This window comes from Petaurus breviceps, unplaced genomic scaffold (genome assembly GCF_028583685.1).
Source record: "Petaurus breviceps papuanus isolate PSGF00001 unplaced genomic scaffold, PetGlider_PUasm1.0 90750, whole genome shotgun sequence".
NCBI lineage: Eukaryota > Metazoa > Chordata > Mammalia > Diprotodontia > Petauridae > Petaurus > Petaurus breviceps.
In genome coordinates this window covers 3,764,179-3,791,865 of record NW_027187335.1, presented here as the reverse complement: position 1 = coordinate 3,791,865, position 27,687 = coordinate 3,764,179, and positions in this window count along the sequence as shown.

Genomic DNA, 27,687 nt, shown 5'->3' with positions numbered 1-27,687 from the left:
GAGAAGTTAGTTATAGGAGTTTATGCACATATTTATTATGCTGACAATTCTCAAATCTACCTATCCTGCCCTAACCTCTATTCTGAATTCTGATCCTGAATTTCCAATTGCCTTTCAGATATATCAAACTGGATGGGCAGTAGACAACTTAAACTCAATGTGTCTGAAACAACTTATTCTTTCCTCCCCCAAATCCTTCCCACTTATTACCTCCCCAGTTACTGAGTGACTAGATGCCCACAGTGGGTAAAGCTAAAGGCCTTGAGTCAGGAAGACCTGAGTTCAAATCTAGCCTCAGACATTTATTAACTATGTAACCCGGGGCACATCATTAACCCTGTTTGCCTCAGTTTCTTCATCTGTAAAATGAATTGAAGAAGGAAATGGCAAACCACTCCAGTATCTTTGCAAAGAAAATCCCAAATGGGGTCACAAAGAGTTGGACATGACTGAAACAACCAAACAACAACAATTATAGGAGCGGACACCACCAACCTCCTAGTCCCTCAGATTTGCAACCTAGAAGTCATCTTGGATTCCTCATGATCTCTGGCCTCCCCATATTCAATCTGTTGCCAAGGGCCTGTTGATTTCACCTTTGCAATGTCTCTCCAGTAAGTCCTCTTCTCTCTTTGACATGCCACCATTTGAGTGTAGGCCCTTATCACCTCACATCTGGGCTATTGCAATAGTCAGTTGGTGGATCTGCCTGCCTCAAGTCTCCCTCTACTCTAATCAATCCTACATTCAACCACCAAAGTGATTTTTCTCAAAGCACAGGTCCAATCATGTTATCCCCTGACCCCCATGCCACCAATGAACTCCAATGGCTTCCTACTGATTCCATGATCAAATACAAGAGTCTTCCATTTGGCATTCAAAGCTCTTGATAACCTACAAACCCCCCCCCCATCCCTCCCCCTCCCCAGTCTTCTTACACCTTGCTCCCTGCCACAGAATCTTTGATACAGTGGCACTGGCCTCCTGGCTGTGACATGAACAAATCACTCCATTTCTCTGCTTCTAGAATTTCTCTGGTTGTCCCCCATTCCTGGAATGTTCTACCTTCTCATCTGTACCTCCTGCCTTCTCTGTCTTCTTTTGTTGTTGATATTTAGTTGTACTTGTTTTTGACTTTTTATGACCTCATTTGGGTTTTTCTTGGCAAAGATACTGGAGTGGTTCTCTTTTCCTTCTTCAATTCATTTTACAGATGAGGAACTGAGGCAAATAGGGTTAAGTGACTTGCCCAGGATCTCACAACTAGTAAATGTTTGAAGGCATATTTGAACTCAGGAAGATGAATCTTCCTGACTTCAGGCCCAGCGCTCTATGAACTGGGCCATCTATCTACCCTTGGCTTCTTTAAATCCCAACTAAAATTCCATCTTCTATAGGAAGATGTTTCCAATCCCCTTTTAGTCTTTCCTCTCTTATTTACTTCCTATTTATCATGTATACACACATATACAAATGTGTATACACACACATATATATGTAGATAGATTTTTGTACATATTTATTTGCAGCTTACCACATTTGTTGCTTGCTAATTTATTCCTATCTATTTTATATGTAGCTGGTTTGTACATGTCTCCCGCCTTAGCTTGTGGGGTCTTTACAGGCAGGGTCTACCTTTTGTCTCTTTTTAATATATCTGGGGCTTGGCACAATGCTCGGCACATGATAGGTCCTCAATAAATGTTTATTGACTGACTGGAATGAATGTAAGGGACTGAGAATTTGCTAGGTAGGCATACCTCCCATTTCTGGGCATCTGTTAAACTAAGGGTGTTGAACTAAATAAACTTTAAAGTCACTTCTAACTCTAAAGCATAAGATCCTATTATTGTTATTAAACTGGCCACTGCATACACAGGCACAACCACAAAGTCATGTTACACTTTGGTTAGTTTTAATTTGATTGATTGATTTTTATTTGATTGGTTTATTCTCTCCTACAGAGAGGTATTATTTTGTAGTCAACAGAGGACAAGCCTTAACTTGAGAGACTTTGGGTTCAAATGTTGCCTCTGACCCATTGTGGCTGTGTGTCCATGGGTACTCAAGCATTCCATTCCCCAAGCAACTCTAAGATGGTAAATTGTCCAGAAAGTGTTGGTCTGCATTGGTAGAAACATCAGAAATTCCCCACAATAATGAAATCAATAGTCTGCCCCCCCCACTTAAAAAAATAAACAAAACCCCAAAATAGATAAAAATCCCATCCTATCATTTACATCATTGAAGAACAAATCCATCTTTCCTGAGTATCTCCAATCAGTCTCCTGTCCAGTTTCCCCTGGAAGAGAAAAAAATGTATTTGGGGTTTCTAGGGAAACAAATATTCCATATTTCTATGCCTTTAGGTATAATTTTTCTTTCAGTTCCATATTGGAAGCAAACAAAAAACTAAATTAGAAAACACAACACAAAATCCTTGAATCTATTTGATGAAAATGGAATTAATTGTATAACTCATAGTCTGAAACAGCCAAGTACTTAATTTCTCATTTCAAGAAATGGTTAAAGAGAGAGGTTTTTCTTTCTTTTCTTCTTTTTTGCTAGACAACCCAAGTTTCCAATGTCACTGATTGCCATGGGAATTAGGATGAAATTCCCTCTCAACTCAATCTGATTTAATGACAGAGATTTAATGATTTGGGGGAGTGAGTAGGCAAGATGCCACATTGTGTTTTGTGACCCTTCTGGTCTCTGAGCTAACTTGATTGAAAAGACTATGTCTACAAAGAATTCTTCCCACTCATCCTCTTTCCTCCCAAGGAAAGGTCCCCATTCAGCTTTCTTTCTCTCACTCCTGTAATTGTAAGACTCCAGGGCTGGGATTTGTTTACTCTAAGAACTGAATTGTGAAGTCCTGTATCCAGGGCAAAATGATTTCACGTTGGTCAACATTCTTTCCTTTGGATACACATGACTTTTGTAAGGAAAAAATACAAGTCTGGAGAGCAATGGAGACAGAGAGACTGGCCCCCTGGTCTAAGTATAAGAAAAAGATGGAGAGCTGAGTGTGAGAACCCACAGATCCTCCTCCAGGCTGCTAATTTGCAAGCAATAAGGGTGTTCAGAAAACAGAGAGGTTGTCAAGCAACACCAAAGACTCCCCCCCCCTTTTTTCCCTAATTCTTCAGAAACAAGGCACTTTCTATTCACACTGTTAACCTACTAATTCCTAATTTACTTTCACTGTCTAAATTCCTCGTTTATTTCCAATAATTGTAACTGCCTCCCAAATGAGGTAGGTCAGTTCTGTTGTAACCTGACATGCTTGACACATTCATTACTAAAAATCCCAGCATCATGCAAAATTGTGCAATAAAAACCATAGAGCTAATGGGGAAAACGAGGCCAGGAGGAGCAACGCTAAAAAATGTGTCCGCGACACATGAAAAAGATAAGAATTTAATAAAAATGGTATCATGGTTTTATACATGTTAAATGGTTAGGAAATATGTAAACATTACAATACAAATAGTGGTGATATTTATGGCCTCACGTTGTGGCTTGGCCTGCTATCTTGCAGAGCCTACAGTTATGGGAAGAGGACAGCCTCAACTCTGGGACTTGGAGAACTGGGACTGCAGCTCTGGGAGAAGGTGGAAAGGCATGGAATGTGCCAGTCAGCCTCCTTCCGCCCACAGCTCCTATTGCATTAGAAAATAATACAATATGATTAGAAGATATGACTTACTTTGAAAAAAGACGAAGTTTGCTTGTGGAAGTGGGAATCAGTAGGGTTGCAGCTCATAAATTACTGTAAAGTAGTATAGTTTTCTGTGTTCTTGCTGTTTCTCTCTGGTGAAATCACATATAAGCAAATTTGAAATTCAAGTTATTCTCAAATTGCTCCCTAACATAGCAACTGCATTGGAACAAATCCAGATTTTCAAAACAAATGTTAAAGTAGAACTGACTCTAAAAACTTCCAATTAGATTCAATTAAACAAGCATCTATTAAACACCTAATTTCAAGGCAGAAGCACTGGGACAGAGTGGCTAGAGTCTTCAGAATCAAGAAAACCTGAGACCAAGTTCCATCTCTGACACAACCTGGTTTTGTGATAGAGGGAGAGTCACTTAATTACTCAATACCCCAGGAATTTCTCTAAACATTCAAGTTATAGATATATTGCTTATCAGCATCTATGGAGAGGGTTTCCACACTGGGAGTTCTTACCAACTAAATTAAGGAAAGTAAAATTCTACACAAAATATCATTAATACATAATTAAAACAAGATATATTTTTTCATTCTTGAGTCAAAAATAATAAATCTTAAAAATGGTCTAGGATACTTTTAGTTCTTTTTCCCAAAGGATTAGAATCCTTGAAAAAGCAAGCTCTATGTCATCAATTATAACCTTATAACATCAAAATCACTTGTACACTTTATCACTTTAAAGGGATTTTGGGTTAAGCTTCGCATGTTCCATTCTCTCTATCACACCTCTTAATTATCAGGCCCTAGCATAGTTCCTAACAGACAATGGATGTTTAACACAGCTTGTTCATTTGTTGCTTGATTGGAAAGGCAATCATAGGCTCATAAAATCATAGTTGCAGAGAAAGATCTGCTTCTTTAGAGGTCTTCTGCTCCAGTTCTCTTATTTTACAGATGAGGAAAATGAGGAACAGAGAAACAAAGCAACTTGTGCACGTTTTGTCAGTGGCAGAGAAGGAATATGAATCCAGCTCTTCTGCCTCCAAGTACACCAGATCATACTGCTTTTTCTGTCAAGGGTCACCTTACCCAAGTCTTCTTAACTCTAAATCCAGCACTTTATCTGCTAAAGAAACTCCAGCCATGATTTTCCCTCCTGACTCCCAAGTCCGGGACACTTCACTACATCTCACTATCTTTGGGAAGGGATATTGGAGTCAAAGTCATTCAAGTCTTCTGCACGTATCCGGGTGCCCAAAATCCAGGCCATCTTGAAAAGAAAATGGCCATTTCCTAAGCCTCGTCATGTGTTTGAAGGACTTGGGTAAACCTAGATCCCGGGAAGTCAGCTGAAGAATTCCAGGCCTCCATTGAAGAGCTCAACAAACCGTGTTGTGACCTTATCCTTTAGCTAATGAGTTTGCCTCCAACTTTGCCTATACTGGTGCTTGCCAGTTTTTTCAAGGAGTACTTTTTTTTTTCCTTTTGGAGGTCAATTGGGGTTAAGTAACTTGCCCAAGGTTGCACGGCTAGTTTTTTTTGTGTGGGTGTTAAGTGTCTGAGGCCAGAAGGGAACTTGGGTCCTCCTGACTTCGGAGCCGGCGCTTTACTCACTGCACCACCTAGCCGCTCCTGGAGTACTTCTTTTTAATGTTAAAAAAAGCCTTCACTATAGTAACTATTGGTATCCTTTAAGAAAGCATGACCTAAAGGTGCAATGAATTCATTGATATTTTAAAATTAGGTGGCATTTTATTAACCACAAAAAAAGAAACTTCAACTACAATCCATTTCTCTTATATGTCCTTTTTGTTTTCTGCTCAGATAACTGCCATCCTTGTGCAGACCCTCATCACCTCGCTACTGGACAATTGCTGTAGTTTTCTGGCTGGTCTTCCCTCCTCAAGTCTGTCTCCCCTTCCTTCCTGCTCCCCCCCCAAGGCTATCCCCTACTCAGCTAGCAAAGTGGCCTTCCTAAAACACAGGTCTGACCATGTCATCCTCTTTCCCTAATAAATGTCAATGGTTCCTTATTACCTCTAAATATAGAATAATGATTATAAATACAAATATGAAAATATTATACAATATAGTATATTTATATATTACTATATTATGTTGATACTAATTTTAATAATTAATATTGAATTTAAATAAAACATTCAAAATTATTTTAATAATTAGTATAATGTAATGTAATATAATAATATTAATATAGTATAAATAAATGTTATATAAAATAAATATTAAACATATACATTATTCTTTTTGGCTTTTAAAGTTTACAATCTGACCTCTTGCGACATTTCCAGTCTTCTTATGATTGACGCCCGCACCCCCAATTCTGCAATTCAGTGATGCTGATGTAGTTTTGGTTGTGAACACGGTCCTTCATTACTCAACTCGATGCCTTTTCCCTGCCTGTTCCCCATGCTTGGGAAGCTCTCCCTCTTCACCTTTGCCGAACTCCCCTCCAATAAGAGCCTCGTAAATTTCATCCTCTGCATGGGCACTTCTCTCCTGGTCTCCCTCTACAGCCGGTACCTTTGTTCCTGTCCGTGCTGGGTTTGTCTTTCATGCGTGCTCGCATGTGATCTTTCCAAATCAAACGGGAACGCCCTCGGGTCAGAGACGACTTTTCCTTTCTTTTTATCCCTAGCACTGAACAAATTGTCTAGGGCAGAGTAAGCGTTTAATAGATGCTTGTTGATTGACTAGGGCAGAGTAAGCGTTTAATAGATGCTTGTTGATTGACTGACTAGGGCAGAGTAAGCGTTTAATAGATGCTTGTTGATTGACTGACGGACATGGGCTTGGGGCTTACTTTCTTGATTTTGTTTTAGTCACCCACTCGTCGACTCACCGAATAAATGAATAGAAAACACTTATTAAGTACCTACTAGGTGCCGGGCCACTGACAGTAGCTGTCTCTCCCCATCTAGAGACATACAGAGAAATCTTCACATCTTTCACAGGATAGAGACCGTTGCTCCCAGAAACCTAGTTGTCTTTTGTATACACACCCAATTCCAACTCAGCAGTTATTCACAAAGATATAGTAAGAAGACCAGAAAGCAGATAGTGCACTGGACTTGGGATCAGGAAGACTCATCTTTGTGAATTCAAATCTGGCCTCAGACACTAGCTGGGTGACCCTGGGCAAGTCACTTAATCCAATTTGCCTGTTTCCTCATATATAAAATGAACTGGAGAAGGAAATGGCAAGCCACTCCAATATCTTTGCCAAGAAAACCCCAAATGGGATCACAAAGAGTCAGACATGACTAAAATGTCTCAATAACAAAAAAAAAGACCAGAAATAGTCATAGAATATCTGCACATGCCTGTGATCTAAGAATGATTGTATTAGGTAGGGTATTCTGCACATGCTCATAGGGACTGGGCCGTCATTGGCCAGTCCCCCTTTGGAATGGTAACATGGTCAAACCTATGTTTTGGAAATACCTTTTTGGTAGTTGTGTGTGGATGATGTTTTGGAGAGGAGAGAAACTGAAATCAGTGTTACCAGTGAGAAGACTGTTCCAATAATTTAGATGAGGGGTGATGAGAGTTTGACTTAGAGTAGAGGCTGTAATGGATATCAAGCAATTTGGAGGAGCTACAGATGGGAAAGCTGACAGTCAGAGATTAAGTGACTAGTTCTTTGTCATCAATCTAGGATGCTTGGGGTGTAGGGTGGAGAAGAAGAGAGTGAAGGAAGGAAAAAAGGAAGGAAGGAGGAAAAGGAGGAAGAAAGAAAAGAAAGAAGAAAGAAAGGAGGGAGAGAGGGAAGCAAAGAAGGAGGGAAAGGAAGAGGAAGGGAAGGAACAAAAGGAGGAAGGAAAGGGAGGAGGGAAGGAAAGATGGAGGAGAAGGAGAAGGGAGGGATGAAGAAAAGGAAGGACAAAAGGAAGGAAAGAAAAAGGGAAGGAAAAAACTTATTAACCATTTCCTATGTGCTAAGTACTGAGGATAGAAACACAAGCAAAAAGTAAAGTAATCCCTGCCCTCCCTGCTCCCACCCCCCAAGAGAAGATTCATTGGAAAAGAGAAAAGCTAGAACAAGGGCCATACATTTCTCTTGTACTCAACATTCTAAACATTTGTAATGTATGACCATGCCTCATTATGGAAGCAAACTCCCAGAATCTCTCTGAGAAAATCATACTGAATGAATGAAGGTTTTGTATGTCACAAAACTCTTGTAAGAACAATGCCCCAGGTGCCTCATTTCTTCAAGGAACCAAGATCAAGAAGCTCAGTGACATGAGACAAAATCCAGTGGGAGCCATAAAAAGAAAACCATGGAGTTCATACATATTTCAAGGCATTGTGATTTCCTCTCTCTCACAGCTGAAGTATCACCTGTGCTTTGCATATTTCCAGTTTGGTTTTAAACTTCATTATTTCACAATCAAGTTGTGCCTGGCAGCTCAGACTTTGCCAGATGAGTCGTTCTGATGGGAAATAAATGATTCAGGAAGTGGAATTTCTTAAGAAAGATGTCTATTTCTAGATAAATGACTATAACAGCTAGATGACAGGTCACAAGTTTCCTTCAAGTCTTCAAAAAAGATGGGATGTAAGGTGGAGGATGCTGAATTGTCTTTCTTTTGCCTAATTTGTGTCTGAATTCTTCAGCAGAGTTTGCTGGACTTGGAGTCAAGAGAGGGCTGATTTTGAATCTTGCCTCCAGCACTTCCCAACTGTGTGACCATGAGCTGGAACTTAACCTCTCAGTTTGGTCATTTGTAAAATGGGAAAAATATTACTTGTGGTACTTATCTCACAGTGCTATTGTGAGGATCAAATTGAGGTAATGTGCTTTGTAGACTAATACTATGTAAATTTCCATATGAAATGGATGGTAATGTGGTGACCAAAGATTTTGTCCTGTAGTCTCTATATGGGGAGGAAAGGCATAGCCTTCCCATGAACTCTGTGACTCATTGTACTCTATTGGTGTCATGTGGCATGACCCTCTACACTCCTGCACTTTGCTCTGTCCCTCTGTCCCTAGGGTTCTAGTCATCATTATGCAACTCTCTCAGGGTCTATCTTATCCTCCTTCCATGCTTCTTCTCTTATAGTTTCCTTCTCCCTTATCTTTCATTTTGACCTTCTTCCAGGGACTGGGGAATAGGGAGTCTGGAGCTACAAGCCAAAATATGGAGAGCACAGAATAGGAATAGAACTTTGGAAGTTTGTAGATCTTTTCTCCTGTGTACTCTGACCTGAAATACAATGAGCATCAAAGTGGGGACTTTGAAGAGTCAGGAAAGCATGAACTAGATAAAGAATCAGAGTAGTATAGAAGAAGAATAAGTACTTAGTAATTTCCTACTATGTTTAAGATATTGCTGAGCTCTAGAGGATACAGAGATGAAAAATGACCAAGACATTAACCTCAAGGAGCTTAACATTCTACTGGAAATAGGGAGGAGAATACTACATATAATCATTTAAGTATAATACAAAGCAAAGGTGTCACTAGTAATTTTGGAACATGGGAAAGCAAGGTTAAATTCACCCCCAAATCAACTTGTAATCCACATTATAAAAATAATATACAAAGTACTTAAGATAAAAGTGACTGAGTAGAAAGAGAATGTATGGTGGTTCACAGATGGCTATTATTAGCAATGTTGTTTGTCTTTTTTTTTTTTTTTTACCTTTTGGAGGGCAATTGGGGTTAAGTAACTTGCCCAAGGTTACATGGCTAGTTATTTTGTGTGGGTGTTAAGTGTCTGAGGCCGGAACTGAACTTGGGTCCTCCTGACTCTGGGGCGCTTTATTCACTGCGCCACCTAGCCGCCCCTTGTCTTTTTTTTTTTTTTTTGCACACTAAGTGCTAAGTTCATTTATTGGTAGTTGCTGAAGGAGTGCAGAGCAACATGAAAATGTGGCAAGTTTGAAAATTTCAAAATCTTATAAAATTATTTAAAATTTGTTTTTTTGTGACCTGATCATCAATGCCCTTGGGGCAAAGCCACATTTTCCATGCCCTCTGTGTGACTCCAAATACAAAATAAGTAGTGATTGGTACAAATGAAATCTATAAAGTGTTTAAGGAAAATTTGAGGTAAGAAGCAACACTGGTTGATCATTGATTTTTTAAATGGGTCTTTCTGGGTCATTAGAGGAAATTTTCAGGTTTTTTTTTTTCTTTTTCAATGGAATGGAGGTGGGGGGGGGAGGAAAAAATTAGGTTTCTGTTATTAACATTTCTTTTTCTTAAGGCAATCTAGTTTGTTCCTTCCCTTCCCATCTAACTCTAGACCACACCAGACTGTCTCTTCATACTGGCCCAGATCTATTTATCGATGAACAAGCTGTATAGGGAACTTTCCAACTGCAAGTCATAAGCTGGGCAATAGACTTTCATCATCCACTTGCTTATCATATTTAGATAGTTAGGCTAAACTACTTTGAGTGATTATGGATTTATTTCTGGGAGCTCTCCGAAGTGCTGGGCTTGGAGCAATTAGGACAAAGTTATCTGCAAATAATAGCATCTTGAAGACAGCTTGTTCTTCTTCCAACAGTACCCTAGTTTTATGTGCTCAGAGCAAGGCCAGTAAGGTCAAACGGATGTGTTTCAGAAGGAGTTGGGCCCTGTTCTCTGCAGTGGTGAAACATCAATATGAAGGTAGTGGAGTAAATAATATTTTAAAACTTTGTTGTCTCTCCCCTACTTAGTATTTCTCTAGGTTCTGGGTGAAAGAGTAGAGGCAATAAACTGTGATGTCTTACAGTTATTCATCCAAAGGGTATCCTTCTTTGACTTGGATTCTGTACTGGATTTCCTCCAGGACAAAGATAAAACAGATCCCTGTTTTATGAATTGTCTTGTATTTATGATCTGAGGAACTTGGAACAGAATTGATGTATGGATGGGAGATGTGTAGTTGGGACAGAGTCTTTACAAGTATATTTTGTTCCACCAATTCGAATGTGTTTAAAAAAATCAATAAATAGGGGGCGGCTAGGTGGCACAGTGAATAGAGCACCGGCCCTAGAGTCAGGAAGACTTGAGTTCAAATCCAGCCTCAGACACTTAACAATTACTAGCCATGTGACCTTGGGCAAGTCACTTAATCCCAATTGCCCTGCCCTCCCCCCTCCAAAAAGTAAAAAAAAAAATCAATAAATAAGAAGCATAGTGGGATATTGTAGTCTCTATGTCTTTGGTCAATTGTTTGATGGTAAACACATGGTCAATAGTGGTGTTTCATTAAGGCTCATTGATTTAGAGTGAGAAAAGACCCTAGTAATGATGACCTGTGTCTTGCAAACATTGCGTAGGTTTTTATTAAGATACTTTCGAACTCTGCTGGTGTCCATTTAACACTTCTGAAGTTATATATTGAGATTCCTATCACATACTTATTCTTCCTATCCAGGAAAGTATGCACTAATGCACTGCTGCTTGCACTAATTTTGGCCTAATTTTTAACACCAAGAAAACACATGTGCTCCATCAACCACCACCACACCATTCATACACGGTACCATCAATTACAGCAAATGGAGAAATTCTGAATGCTGTGAATAAGTGATAAGTTCACTTACCTTGGCAGTGTACTTTCCAGGGATGTACACATCAATAACTAGCTGACACATGCATTGCCAGAGCTAGCTCAGTGTTTGGGAGACTCTGAAGGAAAGTGTGGGAGAGAAGAGGTATTGGATTGTCTGCCAGACTGTCTACAGAGCCGTTGTGCTGACCTCATTGTTGTACTGTGAAACTGGGACGATCTACCAGTGCCATGCCAGGAAATGGAATCACTTCCATTTGAATTGTCTTCAGAAGATTCTGAAGATCACCTGGCAGGGTAAAGTACTAGACACTAAGCTCCTTTCTTGATTTGAACTGCCAAGCATTCAAACTCTACTGCAGAAAGCACAACTCTGATGGACTGATCACATTGTTTGAATGTCAAATATACATTTACCAAAAGACTATTATATGGAGAACTCATACAAGGAAGGAGCTCATGTGGGGGTCAGAAAAAGCAATACAAGGGCACTCTCAAAGTATCTCTTAAGAACTTTGGAATTGTTTGCATGACATGGGAGCACTGGCAAAGGGCCACCCTGCATGGCATACTTGCATCAAAGAAGGTGCTGTACTCTATGAACAAAGCAGAATTACAGTAGTCCAAAAGAAATATGAGACATACAGATTTAGAGACATCGCCACCCCAAATGTTCATATGTACTATTTGTGCCTAACTTGTAGTAGGGCATTCTGAGCTCATATTGGTCTGACCAGCCACAGTCAGACACACTGTACCTTGACTCCAACATAGTGGTCATTTTGGTCCTCTTCAAGAACGAAGGACAACAGCCAATCTGACTGATTGAAGATGTCAATCAGTTTTTTAACATGTATTCTGCTAGAGCTTTCTCATCAGTTCAATGTGTCTTCCCTAGAGGAGGGCAAGATATTTATAGGTACCTCCTCCAATCATTAGTTCTGTCATTTAGCCTCCACAAGTGTAAAATTCTTAACATTTGTCAAGGAAAAATAAAGAGTACATACTTTTTAAAAAGATGCAGAAAATATTTCATAACAGAAGACTTTGAACAAGTTATCTAAGTTTTAGGGGGTGAGCAAGTGGATGAACTCCAATAACAGGGTAGAGTTTTGTGTAGTCTTATTAAAAGGGAAGGAAGAATAGAAAGAAATTTCATTCCCATCTTGAGGGCAAAGGTCCAGGGGATATCTAAGAGGTTTAAGTCTATAAATGTGTACAAAAGTCAGGAGAAGTGTTCTGGGCTAGAATGGTGAGATACATTTTCTCAACAAGGAAAATATGAATCAGGTAGAGGAAAAACAATGACCATTTGCCAATTCTCAATTGATAAGGCATTAGAGGAGGAATGTATAATTACGTTCTCTTTTGTTTGGGGATAGGAAAAGAACCATCAGTGTTGTTGTTGAGTTATTTCAATAATGTCTGACTTTCTGTGACCCCATTTTGGGGTTTTCTTGGCAGAGATACTAGAATGGTCTGCCGTTTCCTTCTCCAGCTCATTTTACATATGAGGAAATGGAGGTAAACAGGGTCAAATGACTTGCTGAGGGTCACACAGCTTGTAAGCATCTGAAGCCAGATTTGAACTCAGGAAGATAAGTCTTCTCAACTCCAGGTTGGCAACTCCATTCACTGTGCCACCTAGCTGCAACTGATAAAAGTTTTTATGGTTTGAAAAATCTACTAGAGTGGTATATAGCACAAGATGGTTATATTGAATTTTAATGAAACATTCAGTATTACAAAAATTTAAATAATTAATATTTTACATCTTTATAATTTTTAAATTTTGTGTCATTTGTACTTTTGAAGTTATTAAAGATTAAAGCCTCACTAAGACTTTTGGGATGCTCTATATATTTAATATATGTTTTCACATGATCTGAGATTTCATCAGCATAGACAGTTTCCTGAGGAAACTTTAACTATTCAGGTTGTCATTTTTATCTGGACCTCATAAAGTCTTAAAGAGTTGCCTGCAGGTATGGAGAAATAAATGCACTTTTCCACGCTCATATAACTGGTATATGTCAGAGGGGGACTTGATTCTAGGTCTTCTTAACTCCAGGGCCTGCTCTCTGGACACTGTGCTATACTGACTTTCACTATAGAAAATGTCTTTAGACAAACAAAGAAAACTTGTTACTAAAGGAAACTGGGTGGAATGAGCTTGAAAAATTCCTTAGTGACAAACATATCTAACCACTCTCCCATTTAGGATGAGGTTATATCTAACTCATGCCTCACCTCTATTTCCTGTCTGAAGGAGATAAGTAACTTACCTTAGTAAAACTTTCTTAGGGGATAAAATTAGAAACTGCTGGTGATGTAATTTGAGTTTTAAGTGGATAGAGCATGAACCCTAGAGTCAGGAAGACCTGAGTTCAAATTCGGCACCAGACACTAACTAGCTACGTGACCCTGGGAAAGTCACTTGCTCCCAATTGCCTCAAAAAAAAAAGATGAGGATGATCCTCCTGGCCTTACCATCTGCCCTACCTTTGCCCTGCAGTTTCTTAGAATAGTCTCCTTTACCTATGTAACTTAGGGACCTCTGGGCCTTGCCATCCTCATCATTGATGCACTTTAAGACTTTCAGGCCTTCCCATCTGCCATTTAGCTTAACTTTCTTTTATGTGTTTCCTTCCCTAACCAGAGAGTGAGCTGCTTGATAGTGGGAACTGTCTTGATTTTTCTTTTCCTTTTCCCAGTGTTTAGCAGAGTGCCTGAAATATAGTAAGCACTTAAAAAATGCTTTTGCATTCACTTAATCACTCATTCATTCATTAACTCATTCTTCCATCCATCCATCCATCCATCCATCCATCCATCCATCCATCCATCCATCCATCCATCCATCCATCCAAAGTACAGTCCAATGCCTTACTGCTTTCACATACTTGTTCTAAATCAGCAAGAAGGCAACTACAACCAGATGTATAATTAGTGTTTCATTTCCATTAAGCAATTAAGGACCCCCCGCCCCCGACAATTGAGTTTGCAAAAAGAAGACAGGCCACCCAGAGGAGGAATGACTTCAAACATCCCCCTGTCTATGCTACAATGGGAGATTTATTGCCAATCTAGAGGTGCCACCTAATGTTTCCTTCCTCCTAAAGCCAATGTTTTCCAAAGTGCCTGGAGGGCTGTCTGTCTGTCTGGTTTAGTTCTCTGGATAGAAGAAAGCCAGGAGACCCAGGCCTTTTCCCCTGTCTCCTGAAACAAGCTGATGGGAAACAGAATGTTTAAAAAATAATAACAACAACAGTTGAGGGGGGGTTTGGGAGGAAAGCTAAATCTTGGGAAATAAGGCAAATACATTTCCAAAGGCTGGCTGGGAAGAGAATCTTCCAAAGAAATAATATAATTAGTCCATGAATTAGGTGGGAAGGGTGAGGAGAGACTGAGTAGGGGGGATGGTGGCAGCCCAAATGTTCTTCTAGCCTTGTGTGCTCAGAGCAAGGCCAGTAAGAACAAAGGAATGGGTTTCAGCAACAGCTGGGCTTGTTCCCTGCAGCGGTGGTACAGCTCTCCCAGAGCAGCAGCCTCAATGTTATTTTAAAACTTCGTCATCTTCCCCCACCCCTCACCCCCTAATGTTTCTGTAGGCTCTGGGGCCATGGATTGTGAAGCCTCCCAGGCTTGAAACTCATTTGTGCTCAGGAATGGGAGGGTCGGGGCCATTGACACACACATCAGTATCCTGCTGCCTATTATTTCCTGTCTTTCCTGGCTTCCCACCAAACCTCAACCTGACAGGTGGATGGAGTTCACAAGAAAGATGAGCCCTGGGCCAGTTTTCCAGGAATTCTGCTAACTAGATTCATAAACTGTGGGGGTGAGGTGGGAGGGCCCTCCCTGGACTGAATGGAGAGGAGAGGCTGCTGAATGGGGCATGGGATTTTTTTTAATTGTCTCTGCTCAAAATCCTGTGATTGTTTTAGCCAGGAACAGCCATGGTTTTGCTCAGATTCTCAGCTCTTTAAGAACTTTCACTGCTCAGTTCAGGGACAAAGACATTTCCAGCTGCTACTTCCAAGGTCTCTAGGTTGATAACTGAAGGGTGGTGCAGTGACAGTGAGTTGTCAGTCAGCAAACATTTACTATTAGGTTCTAGATATTATGCTAAGCACTGGGAATACAAAGAAAGGCCAAAAAAATCAAATGGAAATCAAAATAACCCTTGCTCCCAATTCTACTGGAGGAGTTAACATGTAAATAACTTATAACACACAAGATACAGGAAAAATAAATGAAATCTTTGAGGGGAAGGTATTGTTACCTAGTGGGACCAGGAAAGACTTCTTACAGAAGGTGGGCTTTGAGATGAGTCTTTTTTTTTTTTGCCTTTGGAGGGCAATTGGGGTTAATTAACTTGCCCAAGGTTACATTGCTAGTTTTTTTGTGTGGGTGTTAAGTGTTTGAGGCTGGAACTGAACTTGGATCCTCCTGACTTTGGGGCTGGCGCTTTACTCATTGCACCACCTAGCCGCCTCCTTGAGATGAGTCTTGAAGGATTAAAGGGAAGCTACTAGATAGCGGTGAGGGGGCAGAGAATTCCAGGCATTAAGGGACAAGCAATACAAAGTCATGTCAATGAGAGGCTGGCTCAAAGAGTTCATAAATGGGAATAAGTTGTTGATACTGAAAACATAGAAAAGGGCCAGACTACAAGGAACTTTAAAGCCAAATATAGGACTTTATATTTGATCCTGGAGATAATAGGAAGTCACTGGACCTCCTTGAGCATCTTTAGGGATTTATCTCTAGGATAGATGTTTGGGTGATTGGAGAATTTTGAAAACTGGAAATGAGGAAGGTCCCTGGTCTAGTAATGGAATGAGGTGAGGTATGGTAGGGGAAGGAAGCTGACAAATGACCATAGGTGATTCAGATGGAGCTACATAACCCATTTAAACTTAAGGAAGTGACTTATTCTGTCTGAGCCAATTCTAAATAATTTTAAAGCCTCTGCTCCTCCTGTCTGCTGATTCTATTTTTCAATAAGAGGAATGTGGACTAGTTGGATGAATGACAACATGAATCTCTCTCTTCCCTGCCCTTTCCACCAGAAGTCACCAACAGGAAGAGAAGCAGATGCCAATATTTTAGAAGGGCAAATGGCATATTTATCCCCTTTTTTTGGGTGGGGGAGGGAAGGAGCTAAGTGAGACTTATATATGTGTGTGTATGTATATACATACATACATATACACATAGTTTTGTCATTATTATTTACTTTCACATAATTATTGTTTATATGATTTATTCTCTGACCCACTCATTTGTTAGGATTTCATTGTTAAATCTCCATTTGGGTCTGTGTCTTTTGTTTGTGGTTCCTGAAACAGATGTATTTAGGGGTGCTATTTTTATTGCATTATGGTCTATGAGAGATATGTTAGTTTCTTCCTTTTAACATTTGTTTACAATATCTTTGCATATGGACAGTCAAAAGTTCTGAAAGGGTCATGCTTAAGAAACCTAGACTTGGCAATCAATGTAGCTTATGCAAAGGCACAGTAAAACTGGGTGATACAGCATTGTATGCTGTAAAAAATAAATACTGGTTGAAATGATACATCAGGAAATCATTATCTTTTGATGACAAGTCCTTGTAATACATGTATAAACCTCAAAAACTCCCAGAAAACCCAACTAATCAACTGTACTGGAATCAGACCATTATCAGAAGTTAAACTTACTCACAATTACAGGGATATAATATTGATATAAAAATAGAAAACCCCTTAAGAAAATGTTTTTAATAGTTGCTGCTATAATAAATATTAATAATCTCCAAGCTGCATGCTTTCAAAGTAAGACCCAGCAGAAGAAGTAAAGATCATGTGGAAATGAGATGAAGCACATATCATCATTATCGTCCTATTTGCTATTAGAATTGTGCCAAGTATACTTTTCTGGGGGCTATAGGACATTATCTTATATCTTAGTACTTATACGCAGCTACAGAAAACAATAATTTTATCTACTTCTGTAAGTTAATAGAACATTATAATAAAACTCAGCCAGTCAATAAATATTTATTAAGCACCTACTATGTGCCAGGTACTAATGTGTCATAAGAGCTGGGGTTACAAAGAAAGACAAAAGACAGTCCCTGCTCTAAAAAAAACTCATGATCTAATAGGGAAGACAACATATGAATAACTAGGTACAAACAAGTTAGGTACAGGAAAAATTGGAAATGATCAAAGTGAAGTCACTAGAATGAAGAAGAATTGGGAAAGTCTTCATGCAGAAGGTAGGATTTTAGTTGGGTCTTGAGGTAACCCAGGGGAGACAAGAGGCAAAATGAGGAGGAAGTACATGGGAGATAGCCGGTGAAAGTGCCCATTGTCAAGGGGCTGGATTGAGGAGATTGTTGAGAATATGAGGTGTAAGAATACTGGAAGAGGAAGGTTATAAGCAGACAATTTTATATTTGATCCTGGAGGTGATAGGGAGTCATTGAAGTTTATTGAGTAGGAAGTGACATGGTCAGACATGTTCTTTGTTATTGGGGCCACTGAAAATGTATTCAGGGAGATGGACCTGGGGATAGAATGAGGGGAACATGTAATATATATGGAGGGTATATGGTCCTTGTTGTTATCTGCCCATTAGGAAAACTGTGCATGGCAAATGCTGGTAATAACAGAGTCATCGTTGTCAGAAATGGAGAAATCTTCCTTATGCTTTTCAAATTCACCCTGGAAATAGAAAACCAGTGGTTCCAGTACACGGTTTTCATGCAGCCTCATTTGCTGGGAAGAGAGTTTACACATTTGGAGTTTCTAAGAAGAGTACAGAGAAAAAAAACTTGGAGGGAAGATGCTGTACAGGAACTTCAGTATGACAGGTTGGGCACAAAAAATCCATTAAGGATGATGATCTGAAGTTTCCCCTTGTATATGGAAAAAGCAAGAAGGCATGAGTGATGGCAACTATTGGTGTAAACAGAAGACTCGGGAGTGTATGTCTCCAACATCTACATAAAACCATTTCTGTCTCCTCAGGTTAGAGTCTATGTTCTCACACAGTATGAGCACGGAGTAGATGACATGTTGACTCTGGGATGTTTTAGCAAACAAAGAAGTGACTGAAGCAATCATACAATTTCTTCCTAACTGTGATCCTGATGACTGTCCTATTCTCCCCCCACCCCCACCCCCCAGGCATACCCTGCCAGCTTAAGATCTGGTCCTGTAAGTCCTTGTTATGCTGAAGGACAGAGACTGGTGGATATCTGGCAACTGGCTGAGCTCCAGAGACATTTCTATCTATGTAATTCCTTTAAAAAAATCCATATAGCATTATATAATATTGTATAACATTGTATAATCAGGAGACAACATTTTTATCTATATCATTCTCATAATACACAGAAATAAATTCTAAAAAAAAATCATGTAACACCATATAAGAACTTCTATAGGAAGAGAACTGACTACTGAGTAGAGCATGGATTGGAGTGGGGAGAGACTTATGGCACAGAGACCAACCAATAATTTGCTGCAATAATTCAGGCATGAACTGATGAGGACTGTACCATAGTGGTGGCAAAAGACTTCTCCTGGGGCTATTTTTAAAGTCTGAAACCCATTAAAAACATGAAAATGAAATAATGAAAATTTACATTATTTTATGTATAATGAGAAACAGCTTTGGAATAGTGGATGAAGAGCTGGCCTTGGGGCCAGGGAAACCTGGGTTCAAGGCCCACATTTGGCACATACTTGCTTTGTGACTCTGGGGAAGTCATTTAGCCTCTCAGTTCTCTAGGTCACTCTCTAAGAATATCAGTTAAAGAACTGTTTTTGTGCATTGGTAGAGAGAATTTCCTCACCTGGGAGTTCTTATCCCAATGAAATAATAGGTTGGATTCCTATTCATATAATATTATATAATAAATAATAGCCCTCTGCAAGTTCAACATGGTTGCCAAGCATGTCATAGCCAGTAATAGCCAAGTTCAATGAATTCTTCATGCCATGAGGGACAGGTGACAGAAAAGTAGGTTTATGCTTGCCGGTGTACAGTGATATACAGTCTCAGTAAGTACTGAAAGTCTACAATCCATGTGAATGCCTGTCAGTGAGTATGTCAGGTCAGAAGCTCTGAAATGCTAGAGAATTGAGTTCTAGCAAACTATTAGATTAACTCTTCAGTCAGTGTGATATAACTTCTAAGAGTCAAGGAAGTAGGTGGGTTCGACTATTTCCAAACCAACATGATGATCAGCCTGACACAGAGAACAGCGGTATGATTGATTATTCTTTGTGTTCTGACACCCTCAGGAGGCACAACATGCTAAGATCAGGCTCCAATCTAGAATATCCAGGATAGGTGTGAGCAGGTTGCCACTTTGAACACACAAGGCAAGTATGATCAATCCAGAACACCTAGGGTAGGCATGAGCAGGCTGCTATGTAGAAAAAATGAAGAATGTCAAATAGGAAATGGAGTAAAAGATTCCATCAAGGAAATGTATCCTGGAAAAAGATGGTCTTTTCACATGACAAGGGGAAAGGGATGGCAAATACTTAGCCAGAGTTCTCCAATAGTGTCTTTTCCATGTTAGGAGAAGTGGAGGAATGTGCTAGATGTGCTAGATAAAGACCTTCCTACACACATATACATATACACATAATACAAATACATATACTCACCAATATATGTACATATATGTGTATATATAGATACCCACATGTAAAATAATTTATACACGTAGAAAGCATGTCTATAATCATAAGCAACATAGCACACTAAGAAGAGAACTCAGAGTTAGGGAGATCTTGGTTCAAAGCCCATCTCTGATATATACTGGTTGTGTGACCCTGATTAGATTCCTCACTATCTACCATATAGTTGCTCAGTCATTTTTCATTTGTGTCTGAATCTTTGTGACCATGTTTGGGGTTTTCTTGGCAAAGATACTGGAGCAGTGTGCCATTTCTTTTTTCTGGCTCATTTTACAGATGAGGAAACTGAGGCAGAGTTAAGTGACTTGCCCAGGGTCACACAGTCAATAAGTGTCTGAGGCCAGATTTGAACTCAGGAAGATGAGTCTTTCTGACTCCAGGTGCACTTTATCCACTGTATCACCTAGCTGCCCATCTATCTACTTACAAATAATAAGCTATATGACATCATGGTAAGAGTAATAATGGATTTAGGATCAAAGGACATAAAGGTTAAATCTCAAGTTTGCTACTTACTACTTGTGTGACCTTGGACAAGTAACTAACCTCTTTGGGTTCCAGTTTCCTAATCTGTAAAATCATGTAGTTGGACTAAAACAGGCGTTGAAATTGCTTTTTGTTGACCATGCAAAACTGCCAAGTGCTGCCTAACTAAATTAAAATATAATTGGGAAACGTTTTAAAAATTTAAAATAAAATACAACACAGATAATGTTAATCTGTGCTTTTCAAAGCCAATATGACTCCCATAGGGATCTGTTTTTATTTGAGTGACACCCCTGGACTAGATGACCTTCAACCTCTAAATCTGTGGTTCTACAATGTAAATCACATTAGACATGTTTTGTAGCTGAGGAGACAGATTCAGATGTTAAATAATCTGTCCAGGATAATCCAGCTAGCAAGTAGCAGTCTCAGGATATTTCCTGGTATCTCCCACAGTGCCTGGCGTGGGAGGTCTGAATAGGGAGGCTCAATAACTGTTTGTTAATTTGATGATTATCTTAGAATCTTGTCCTGTGCCGTAATAAGCTCTCTGTACAATAGCAACTCAGGGTGTAGTTGCAGGCACTGTTTCCTGTATTTGGAGCCTTTAAAAAAAGTGAGATTATTTACAAGGCCCCTAATGTTTGCATCATCTACCATTGCTAATTCCCCGATTAGATAATTGTCCATCCCTGGAAATGTTTTCTTCATTATTACAATTCTTGGGAGCAATGCAGCTGACACTTTCGGGAAGGGAGAGACTTCCAGTCGTGACTGTAACATTGATCCCAGCTCCCGCCCCACCCCACCCCTTTCAGAAGGAAAGGATTCTTAAATTCTAGAGAGAGGACAGGACCCAAAGAGGTCATTCAGTTCACCCTCTATCTCTTGGCTGGGCTACCTCTTTGCCATAACCCCCTCACTCACCAACTTCTCTCCCATCTGCAGGGATGACTTTTTCAATTGGACTGAGGACTAGCACGAAATGTCAAAGGCACAGCTTTTGCCTAGTCACAGGATAAATAAACATAAAACATGGGAGGATCCTCCAGCTTCTCAGGATGCAGTAAAGAAGTCCCCATCCAACCGTTAACCAACCCTTAACCTGCATGAGCTTAAATTGGCACTAAACTGCTGGCCAGGCTTCCAATGGAGAAGCATGATTTCCTTCTGAGATCAACACAACTTTGATCTAGTAATAGTCAAAATATTTCACTACCACCTTCTCTTAGAAAAATTCTTACTTCTCTGCAGAGGCCATAGATCTCTCTTTAGATTTGTTTGCTGTGATGAATGTAAAGAGAGGCTATTTGTCCACATTAGCATAGCTAGATTTGGAGAATTTCAACATTTTTCTTAGCCTTTCATTTTCTTGTCAACATTCGACATCCAAAGAAGGGACCCTAGAGGTCATCAATCCAATCTCTCATTTTAGAGATGAGGACTGAGACCCAAAGATGCTAAGTGACTTGTCCAAGGTCATGAGGATAATAAGTTTGATTTGAACTCCTGTCCTCTGACTTTGAATCCAGTGTTTTTTCAACAGTGCTACACCATTATTCAATAGATTCCTCATTAAACTCCATTTAGGCTGTGTCCCTCACTTTCCAATGTGAGGAATTCCTTTGCAATTGAGTAGAATTGAATTTTTTTTTGCCTTTTGGAGGGCAATTGGGGTTAAGTAACTTGCCCAAGGTTACACAGCTAGTTTTTTTGTGTGGGTGTTAAGTGTCTGAGGTCGGAACCGAACTTGGGTCCTCCTGACTCCCGGGCCGGGGCTTTACTCACTGAGCCACCTAGCTGCCCCTAGAATTGAATTTTTAATAATCAAATTGTCCTTTGCAGTGAAAAAGCTGACTGCTGAAAATAATCCCATGATGAATCTTTTTGTTTTGGTAAATCAAAGTCTTTTCTGTAAAACAAATTGCCTCCCACTTTCTTTCTTTCATTATTAACCTTCATTTTCCTTCCATTGGCCTCATTTAACTGTCTTGCACCAATACTCCTTACTACACACAGAAGAGAAGGTGTTGGATAAAATACTGAGATTTCAGTAGCTTGAAATGGGGCATGGAGAGGAGGTAGAAGGGTGGGAAGCTGGTATATTAAGATCCTTATACTTCCTTGGTTTCCTAAAGATTATGTTGTAGATAGGTAACTATTCTCTTTGGAGAAATCCAAAAGCTGCCTTTAGTTGTTAACTCCCAATAATAATAGCCTCAGGAGGCTCTCTTATCCCTCTTTCAACATCATCCTCACCACTTCCCCAATTCTTATCATAACCTTTTCAGCTCTCTAAACAGTCAGTCATATCATTGTTTGCTCTCTTCCACAACACTCCCTTAAGCCAAGACCCTCTGTCTACACCTGAGGTTCTTGAGTCTCTTTCTGTCCCCAGTCTCTTTCTATTAATCATATTCTACCAAAAAAAGTGCTTTTCCAAAAATCATTGAGGTTGGTGGTGGGGAGAGGAAAGTCACCCATAAGGTGCTTTAGTTTTAAATTCAGAGGGACCAGGTTTACTCCTGGGGTCCCTGACCCTTAAGAGAAGATAACAAGTATTTCTTGCTATCTCTATCTCATTGCCCCTACCCCAGAGCTCAGGGAGAAATCTTGTAAATAATGTATAGGCACAGCTTCTATCTAAGGTCTCCCCTAAAAGTGGTTAAGAGGTTAGGTTCCCTTCTAAGAAAAACAGTATGTGAAGTAGGTATCAGGTATAGGACAGCTATTTATTTCCTTCACCACACAGAAAAGCAATGGAATATGGAATTATATAGACTTTACTTATTTAGGAAAACCTGACTTCAAGTCTTGGCTCTTAAGGTACTAGTTTTGAGCCTAAGCTAGTGGCTTAGCTGCTTAGTGTATCTGATATCTCTATAACAAGACTGCCAATCTGCACTTGAAGGGAGAGCTTCCCTTTGGGAAGATGTCTATACCAATGAAACCATAGGTACAACTGTATTCCACTACATATTAGAAAAGATGCTTGAAATACAAAAGAATTATAAGCATGAGCTAACATATATTTCCTAAGAGGTAAAGATTGCTTCATGGGACAGATGAACAGATATCACTTGTGCCTCTGATTGATTCTTTCTTTGTCAGTTAGCTCATGCCTTGCATTCTGCTAGACCTTTCAGTTATAGCATGCCCCTGGTGGTTTCTCTTGGGGTGTTTGTCTTCTCCAAGAAGAGGCATATTTGCAGGAAGAAGCTCCTTCAGGGCAACCAGTCTTAACTTAGGAACCCAAGAAAAACTAGCTGGCACAATGGACAGAGTTTTGTGTTCAAATTCTGCTTCACATACTGTAACTGATAGCTGTGTAACCCTGGAAAAATAATTTAACCTCTCCCAGCCTCAGTTTCTTCATCTGTAAAATGAGAAGACTAGACTCAATGGCCTTACTTTCTAGCTCTAAATCAATGGTCCTATGATCTTAAGTCTCAAACTGCCAGGCTTGGAAATGTTCTTCCTGAGAATTGCTGCTCAGTTATCTGCATTTAGGAAAGAAATGCAAAACAAGAGGCAACAAGGATTTTCAGGTCTAGTTTCAGTCATGTTTAGGCAAGAACACTTCATCAAAATCATTCTACCACTGTTGTTGGGCAGGGGAAGAAGAGAGGAGGGATAGTCTTCTTCCTTTCACTCACTGGAAGTCCACTGGAGAGTCCTAAAGATGAGAGAGAGACACACACAGAAAGAAACAGAGAGACAAAGAGAGACAGAGAGAAGAGGAAAGGAAAAAGGAGAGAAGACAAGAGGAGAGAAAAGAAGAGAGAGATAGAGACCCACAGAGAAAGAGACAAAGAAAGAGACAGAGAGAAGAGGAGAGGAAAAGAGAGAGAAGAGAGGAGAAAAAGAGAAGAGGAGAGGAGAGAAGTGAGAGATAAACAGAGAGACAGATGGAAAGATAGAGACAGAGATGAAACTTTTTTCCCTTCTACAATTCTCCTTAAAGCCTACCAAGTGGGCAACCAGTGTTACTGTGCCACACTTGACCTTTGACAAGGGACTGAAGCACCTTTCATTCATATGGAGCCAGAGGCCAAAGTGCATGCTCCATAGGATTGTTATTTTACAAAGACTTAAGAAACTAATGGCTAGTGAGCCCATGGTATAGCCTGAGAATCAAAATGCATTGTTTATGGCCATGCAATCATATTGCTATGATTCAAGCAAATGTTACCTAAAGTACCTAGATGAATTGAGGAAAAATCTTTCCATGAATTTTATTAATTGACCATTTCCTATTGCCTCCAGGATTAAGACATAAACTAGATTAGTCTAGCACTTAGAAACCCCCCCTCCCCTGGATATGACTCCAATCTTTCTTTCTTTCACATTATTTTCCATTTATTTGTTCTATGTTCGAAAAATGTGAACTATTGGCTCTTCCTGAAATCAGCATCTCATAGGGTCATAAATTTTAGAGCTGAAAGAGATATTAGAGGCCACTGAGCCCAACCAACTCATTTCACAGATGAGGAAAACTGAGACAAAGAGATGTCAAGAGATTTGCCCAGGGTTAGGTAGTCCATATTTGAATCAAGCTTTGAACCCAGGTCCTCCTGACTCAAAGTTCAGTGCTCTATGTGCAATATCACCCTATCCCTCTATTACACATCTCCTCTTTCTATGCATTCATATAAGTTATTCCCCATAGGTGGGTATACAGTTCTTTATCACTACCTCTTCAAAATCTTTTCTCTTCTTTCAAAACTTGGCTCAGATGCCACCTCCTCTGAAATGCCTTCCAGATCCCCTGGTTGTTGGTTCTTCCACCCTCCTCCGATAACCTTCTATTACTTATCTGTGAATATCTATTTGCTCTGGGAGCAGGAACTGGATTCCTGTTCTAAGCAAAGAACAGCGATTTGCACATTATAATGAATGTTTGTCAAATATTGATACTGCTAAATCTCTATTTCATAGGGTCAGAGATTTAAAGAAGTTATCTTTTTTTTTTGTCTATGTCATGGACCTCTTTGGCAGACTGGTGAAGCCTACAGACCCTTCTTCAGAATAATGATTTTAAATGCATGATTACAAAAAAACCCAATTATATTGAAATAGTTATCAAATTAAAAAAATAGGTTAAGAACCCCTGCTTTAGAGCTTGAAGGAACATCACTCTAGAGCTCAGATGTTATCTAGATGAACCCTTTCATTTATAGATGAGGAAACTGAGACCCAGATAGTTTAAGTGACTTCCTGAAGAAGACACAGGTGCCAGGGGTGGGGGTGGGATTTAAAATCACTTTCCCTAATTCCAAATGCAGCCCACTTATCCACTGTTCCACACACTTCACACTTTATTAGGCAAACCAGACAGAAGCCATACTCCTAAAACTTTGTAAAACATCAACTTCTTGACAAATTAAAAAGTTGGGATTGACCCAAATATGTACCTCCTCCCCTACCCTGAGATAACCCAGGCTTAAGTTTGAGTTCTCATCCCCCCTGCCCCTCTCTCTTGTTTTTTCGTCTTTTCACTTACCTAACTCTTTTAAGAAAGGAACTAGGACAATTCTAAGTGCTCCCCAGAGATGTACTCTGAGTCTTTGGCAATGCTGGGTCCACAATGATCGAACTCCTATTGTAATCTTTTAAAAATGTTCCCATAGTGCTTTGAAGTCCAAGGGAGGGTTTTTATTTTCACTGGGGACTTCATATACCCGGGCTGCAAAATGAAACAGAGTGGTTGGCTTTCTTAAGAGCATCTAGCTTACCTCATTCTTTCTTTACTTAAAGTGACTATGGCCCTTTATTATTTATTAAGGTAAGTCAGGAAGCTTTAGGGATGTTTTCCCCAAAACTGTCAGTGCCCTTGTCATTACTATGCTCTGTGATACTGGAGTTCATACCTTGCCTCTGATTCTTACTAGTTGTGTGAACTTGGATAAGTCAGTTGACTTCTCTGGGCCTCAGTTTCCTCATCTGTAAAATGAGAGAGTTGGACTTGATGGTTTCTGAAGTACCTTCCAGCTCTAAATCTTAGATACTTAGATTGTCATAATGAGCGAGAAAGCTTCCCTGCCCCCTCACCCTACTTTTCCCCCTGCACATCTGGTTTGTATAAAATTGGAAAGGACAGTGTTTGGTTTGGCTCTGATGGGCTAAGCCCAGTATTTCGAGATCTGTCAGAACAGGTACACTTGGTACATCCTGATATACTGTTCTCCTTACTCTATGCCAACTAACGTCAAATGGTCATTCTCACTCAGAGAATCACACCAGACCTTGGAGACCATCCAGTTCTATCTGCACCCAAAGGAGAATCCATTCTACAATGCCTGGGATTGGTTATCCAGCCTTTGTTTAGAGTCCTGTTATAATGGAAAAAGCACTGGGCTTATAGCTAAAGGCCATATTTCAAATCCTATGCATTCATACAAGCTATACCCACACAATAATAATAGTTAGCATTTATATGGAATATAATATATCATATTCCCAACAATATGGTAAGCTAGGTGATGCAGTGAATGGAATGCTAGGCCTGGAGTCAGAAAGACCTGAGCTCAAATCTATCCTCAGATACTTACTATCTGTGTGACCCTGGGTAAGTCACTTAACCTTGTTGGCCTCAGTTCCTCATCTATAAAATGAGCTGGAGAAGGAAATGGCAAACCACTCCAGTATTGTTGCCAAGAAACCTCCAAATGGGGTCATGAAGAGTCTGAAATGACTGAACAACAACAAAAACTTTTATATAGCACTTTAAGGTTTGCAAAACACTGCAAGTATCATTTCATTTGATAACAACACTCCTGGGAAATTGGTGCTGTTATTATCCCCACTTTACAGATGAGCAGAATGAGGCTATAAGTAACTTGTCTAGGGTCATACAGCTAATAAGTGTCTGAGACTATATTTGAACTCGGATCTATACAGTCTACTGCTCTGTTCACTGTGCTATCTTATTATACTATCTTGGTGCCTAGTGGCAACATGTTCCTTGTTTACTATCTGTTTGACCTTGGGCAAATCATTTCACCTTTCTTTGCCTCGGTCTCCTCCTTGGTGAAAAGAGGTGGTTGAATTACATGGTCTCTGAGGTCAATTCCTATTCCATATTCATAATCCTTTGCCCTCCTAGAGAGGGACAGTCTCCCAGCACAACCCATGTCACTTTTGCCTAACTCAAATTGCTTAGAAGTTTTTCTTTCACATCCAGCTGAAATTTGCCTCTTTAGGTCAATAAACAAAAGCTTTTCCTTTAAATCCCTGGTCAGGAACTGACTGAGGTGCTTCCCCTTGGCTAAAG